This window comes from Spinacia oleracea, chromosome 4 (assembly GCF_020520425.1).
Source record: "Spinacia oleracea cultivar Varoflay chromosome 4, BTI_SOV_V1, whole genome shotgun sequence".
Taxonomy (NCBI): Eukaryota; Viridiplantae; Streptophyta; class Magnoliopsida; order Caryophyllales; family Amaranthaceae; genus Spinacia; species Spinacia oleracea.
In genome coordinates, this window is record NC_079490.1 from 77506049 (window position 1) to 77512428 (window position 6380).

Below are 6380 nucleotides of genomic sequence, written 5' to 3' on the forward strand. Positions count from 1 at the left end.
CTATGATGTGGGAATAAAGATCGAGGACGACCTCGCCAAAACCATACAAAGCAAACCCACATATAAGAACAACACCTATAATCGGGGTAACACATCCCAAGCCCAAGAAGTCCATGTTGTAGAAGAGACTCTCGCCCGAAGAAGCCCTGGAAGATGGGTCCGAGACCGAAAGTTTTCCCCACTCGGGTCGACTTTGGTACAAGCCTTTGAAAGACTAATCAATCAAGGAAAGTTGAGACCTGGCCCCACCCGTGACCCTCCTGTCAAAAGCAAATATTGGGTCAAAGGTACTTACTGCAAATTCCATCAAGGAAATGGGCATGACACTGAAAACTGCTGGAATCTAAAACATACGATCCAGGACATGATAGAGGATGAAGTGATACCTCTCCCTAACGTTGGCAAACCCAACAACAACAAGAGCCCACTCGGCTCTTGTCACATCTCTCTCGACCAACACTACTACAAAAGTTAGAATATGTAACGCTAAATAGAGTACGGTTAAGTGTTTTAAGCGTTTCATAGGATAATAGAATACGGTTTTCTCTAATAACAGTTCTATGGGAGAAAGAATACAGAACGGTTACATCACTTAACCGTTTCATATTTTTTACCATAATAAAAAAAAAATATTTAATATATACAATATTTAAATCAATAACATATAGAGCGGTGTTTTAAGTCCTTGATAACTGCGTACTATATTCTCATTAAAAAAAAAAAAAACTAATTCTGCGGGATTAAATTAATCAAACCTTAGAATAAAAAACCTCTAGCAAAACCAAAACCTAAACATTCTACTCTATCTCCTACAAAACCTTAACCATAATCGTGCAAAACAAAAACCCTTCTAACAAAACCCCCAAATTCAATCTCCCGCAAAATCTAGACTATAATCGCGCACCACCACCAGATCACCGCCGCACAAATGTACCGCCACCGCGCTACTGTTCCGCTGCTTCTTTTCAACCTCTGGTGACCATCGCCTCTCCACACTCCGAATTTCGAGGTTAGTATTCTTAGTTTTGTTCTAAATCTTTATCCTGCAACTAATAATGTTCTTAATTACGAAATTGTAATGTCGAATTGATGTTTTAGGTCGAATCATAAAGGAGGGTGTAATAATTAAATCGAATTACATTTAATTTAGTAGGATTATTGCAAAAAAATCTGGTGAATTTAGTCAAATTAAACTGAATTTTTTAGTTAATATGATTTAAGTTTGATTAAATTGAAATTTGCAGTTAGGGAAAGAAAGGGGATAATGAAAAATTGAATTCTTCAAGGATCTGGATTATCTTTGAATTTTCTACTTTTAGTACTGATTTGTTGTCTATTGAGTGTTATATGTAGATGCAATGTGTAGTTGTTAGAATAAGCGCATGCTGCCTTCACCTTTGCCGAAAATCGACAGTGTCGTCAGGACAAGCTCCTGAATAGGCTAAACTGAACAAGTTGTTCTTCAGATCATACCCAATGTGAGCATTCCTTTGTTGGTGAAATGCTAATACGGACACCTTACCCTCACTTTCTTTGAGCCTATAGCCAGGCAATATAACCCTGAGTGCCTTATCCATAAATTTGCATCATATAACATGTAGACGAGGCCATTGAAGTGGAACATCGCCTCTGCAGCTTTGCTGATGAATGTAGTTCATAACACTAATCACGGTACATAATCAGACTAGTCGAGGTGATAGTTTCTTTCCTTCGGGAATCCAAATGTGGTGGACACCCTTAACATTTACCAGACATTGAATATAAATATCAGACCCTTTCTGCCTTATGGATAAAATGCATTTACCTGACCTCCACTCTTAGAAAAAGTTGTATATTTGATGTTCTCTTGATGTTTGAGTAGTGAGGGGGCTCATAATTGGTTGTTTGGTAATTGGTAAGAGTTGAGCGCTGTTTTTCCTGCCCAACAGACGACAATTAAGACTAGCTTAGCACAGCTCTCTGTTTATTCCTTGTAAAGTTAAGCTCAGTTTTCAGGTATAAGTCCTACATAAGGAGTTTTTGTTTACTCCTTGCAACTTAAGTCGATGATGGTTAGTTAGGTTTCGATTAATAGAACAAAGTTGAACTAAAAAGCAATAAAAATAAAATGTATCCTCTTCTTAGATGTTTTCAGAATAATTGCTTTCAGTGAAGTGTATTTATGGTCAATTTTCTGTTGCTGTTTTTTTTCTTTTTTCTATCTTCTTTTGTTTCTATCAATAGTTAACTTTCACATGATTTCTTTAATTGGCTGGTGGCACAAATGCTCACACAATAAAAGGGTTGAAGGAACACAGACTTTTTCAAACCATGAGTAATATTCTGACCCTTTAAGTGTCCTTATTGCTCTAGTTTTGTCTTTAATTGAAATACTTAACCCTTTATTAAACCCGTTTTGCAGGGAACCCGGATGATGAGATCTTGACCTGAGAAATATCTAGTTCATGCAATTCTCTAATTGGTGGTATGGCATATGGTGGCTATGCTAGGAAGGTACGTACAACTATATTACTGAAATGGCAAGGTGGCCAAATAATGTAAATTTGTGTATAAATTTCTATTTGGAGAAACATATTCTTAATAAGACTTTAAAATGGAAAGATGGCTAAAGAAAACCAGCTTCTACTTATCATCTTGTAGCTTCTTTCTTGTTGTCATATATATATATATATATATATATATATATATATATATATATATATTTGCTCTAGAGAATTTTTACATAACCTGTCTGTCTGCACCTCCCTGCTATAAACTGAAAATTCTACATTTATTGGATCCAAAATGAAATGTCAAGTGAACATACAGACATACTGACATAGTCATGTCTGAATATAGAAGAGCTAGGGTTATCTTAAGTAAATGAGCCTGAGTAACTTAGCAGAAAAGCAGTGGGTGAACTTTTCAGACTGCAGCAAATCAAAGTACACATGTATCATAGTGAATCTTTTCAGACTTTTTCCCTATTTCCTAGATCTTCCCTTGTCCCTAAGCATGTTAACCTTCATTACTACTGAAGTCATTCATTCTCCATTAGGTGTACTTATGCTAGATATGACGCGACTACATTATATACACAGAGTACATGGTAATGATGATTACTAAGGCATTTATTGAGTCTGCTTGACATAAGTCATGAGTCTGCTTACTGAGTCTGCTTACTAAGGCATTTGCTGAGTCTGCTTGGCATTTACATAAGTCAGAGTACATGGTAATGATGATTACTAAGGCATTTACATACGACTTGGGTGTTGTAGTTGACATGCTGACCCACTTGGAGGTAATTCTCTTGGGTTTGCTTGAATATTTAAAGGTCTCCGCTAATTGTTTGACAAACGTTAGAATTTCTGTTGCTTTAATCTTTAGTATGCTATGGGATTGCGTTGTAACAGATCAATCCAAGATTTTGTAGGCTTATTGATAAACATTTTCATTGCTCTAACTATAGTGAGAATGTGAATTTGATGGTACTGAAATTTTATCCCTGTACCGTGCTGCAATTATTTGCTTATATTGTCGAGTAATAGCAAAGATTTGCTTCCATTCCGGTTACTCTTTCTTGATATGTACACAGCGTGACTCTCTACTCAGGTACAAAGGTGTGAAGACTCTAGACCTCTAAAAATTGAGTTGAGAGGAAAATGAACAGTGTGATTCGGATGCATACTGTTTGTGCTAGAGCTTTTGGACCTGGTAAAGATACTCAATTTATCTATCTTGGGGTCAATTTGACAGTAACTGGCATATTAGGGAAATGTGTATCTCATGGAGTCATAAGTGTCGTAGGAAAGTTAGACGCATTGAATTTAATTTGAATGCATCTCATACTGAGCCTATGGCCTTTGTAGCAGATAGAGGAAGGTTTAATTACAAGTTCAATGAAAGAAATACCGAGAAAATTATAGGCAGAATCAGCCACCTGCAGATGAATCTTCACACCTGCATCAATAAACCTGCGGTAAAACTTTTCTTCTTGTATATACTCATTACTTCCTGCTCGCACTTACTTTGCTTGAGTTGAGAAATTTTAAGCGTGACTTAGCACATCTAATTGCAAATATTAGTCATCACTTACTGGTTCTGACCTGCTTGTATATGAACTGTCCTGGTTGTATATGTACTTTCCTGCTTGTATATACTCATCACTTACTGGTTCTGTTGCTTGCTGCATGTTCTTTGTTAAATACTATTTCTGCTTGCTATCATGTTCATTTCTTACTCTTACATTTTAACTTGTCTTGTAGTATTTTATCAAAGCTCCCACGTATTCTCAAACTACGATTGACGAGCTAAGGGAGAGGTGGATCTCATACGTTAGCGAATATCACCGACCAAATAATGATGAAGAGGAAGATCATGATGACGATGATCTATTGTGACTTAAGCTAGCTCAAGGAGATGGTTACCTCAGTTCAGTCCTGCAGATGAACCAAGTCTGGTTTCTGTTGTTGCTGCAGAAGCTGTTGTTGCTACATAATCTGTTCTTGCTGCAGAATCTGTTTTTTTTTGTAGTGATATTGGATTTTTTTTTTGATGTACCTTGGATCATTTATATTTTATCAATGATTAATAGGATTGTTATTGAATAAACAATATTATTTCGTTATTTAATGAAAGGATTTTTGGACAGATCGTGTGGATATCATTTTTATTATATCTTTTTAGATTTGGTTTACATACTAGAATTGTATCCTATTTTAGGGATGCGTGTGCTGCTATTTTTAAATAATATTAAAAAAAGGGGTAGAATATAGAATGGTTGTGTAAGGAAACGACTTTCTATCTTAATATTAAACATGAAGTATATAGTACGCCTATGTACGGAAGATGTTCTGTATCTCAATATTTAACAGAAAGAATAGAGGACGGTTATGTACGGAAGGCGCGCTTTATAATAAAGTATAGGAGACGGTTATGTACGGAAGGCGCGCTTTATAATAAAGTATAGGAGACGGTTATGTACGTTAAGCGTTCTATATTCCTTCTCCATTTTCTGATTTTAGGAAGGGAATAGAGGACGCTTATCTCTTATCATCGTACTTTATAACTAGGTATATATAACGCTTCTTTTACCCGTTTTATAAACTTTATAGCGCGCTGAGTTGGAGAACGCCTCTAAGGCGTCCTATAAGGTGTATTTCAACAGTACTCTATGCCCTTTTTTGTAGTAGTGCAACCAGAGAATTTCGACCCCACGGTGTATATTACACCTCAAGGTGCACCACTCGCTGTGGTCCCTATGGATCGAATCGAGAGAGAAGTGTGCGGTGTGTGGAATGATGATGCTGAAGATCTTTACCTATCTCAAATCTCGGGCCAGAACCTCTTTACTGAAACTTGGCCCGGATATGCTCTCATTGACACCACCCCTCAGGAGCCCGAGGTCGACAACCTCACCCGATCCGGAAGAATATACCAACCGGATATTCACCCACCTCCTATGGACGACATCCCGGTTAGGCAAACTCCTGAGAATGGACGGCACGCCACCGTCGCGGAAGTCATTGAAAATCCTCTCCTGAAACAACTAAAAAGAACCAAGGCCGAGATTACGATCTGGGATCTTATGTGTACTTCAAAGGAACATCGCGAAAAGCTTATTCGCTCACTTAACCTCATCTCAGTACCTACAGATATCACACCTGACTCATTGGTTAGCCATGTCACGAGAGATGCCGGAGAAAAGGCCATAGTTTTCACCGATAAAGACTTACCCAAAGAGGGGGGTGCTCACAATAAAGCCCTTTACCTAGTGGTTGGATGCAAAGGACAAAACATCCCCCTAGCGCTCGTAGATAATGGTTCGGCAGTTAATGTCTGCCCATTGCGAACCGCCCATTGCTTGGGGCTAGGAAATGATGACTTCCAAACCTCCACGCAAGGGGTACGAGCTTACGATAACTCCCGAAGGCCTGTATTGGGAAAAATCAACCTTACCATACAAACCGGGCCTGTGGCACGCACCACGGAGTTTCAAATAATCGACATCAAGCCCACTTTCAACCTCCTCTTGGGGCGACCTTGGCTCCATGACTTAGGAGGTGTGGCTTCTACCTTGCACCAAATGGTTAAACTTAACCATAACGGGGTAATACTAGAAATCCGCGCCTCTCCTCTCGACGTCAGTTGTACTATGGTTGGAACGGCCGAAACTGCAGACGACCTTTATGGGTTTCAAATGGAAGAAGCAATCCAGTTCATTGAAGATTATGATCCAACATTCCTAGACCCGCATGCATCCCAAGTCATCCCTAGAATGCTGTTAGCTCAAGGTTATTTCCCAGGAACCCCATTGGGCACAAGGAAGAAGGAATACAGATTCCATCCCTTTCCCAACAAATCTACTCCCTTTGGCTTAGGCTATGAACCAACGGAGGAAG

The 6380-nt window shown here is 38.5% G+C and overlaps 1 long non-coding RNA gene across 6 annotated transcripts; it reads left to right on the top strand.

Moving 5' to 3' along the window:
• Window positions 1-754: 754 nt before the first annotated feature.
• Window positions 755-4629, top strand: LOC110777626 (uncharacterized). 6 transcript variants are annotated; one of them, XR_008932254.1, is made up of 6 exons: window positions 755-1009; window positions 2282-2314; window positions 2402-2493; window positions 3575-3693; window positions 3849-3958; window positions 4245-4629. It is a non-coding gene; the product is annotated as an uncharacterized lncRNA (long non-coding RNA). The 6 variants fall into 6 exon arrangements; XR_008932252.1 differs by having other exon boundaries at window positions 758-1009; window positions 3852-3958; XR_008932250.1 differs by having other exon boundaries at window positions 758-1009; window positions 3592-3693.
• Window positions 4630-6380: the final 1751 nt, after the last annotated feature.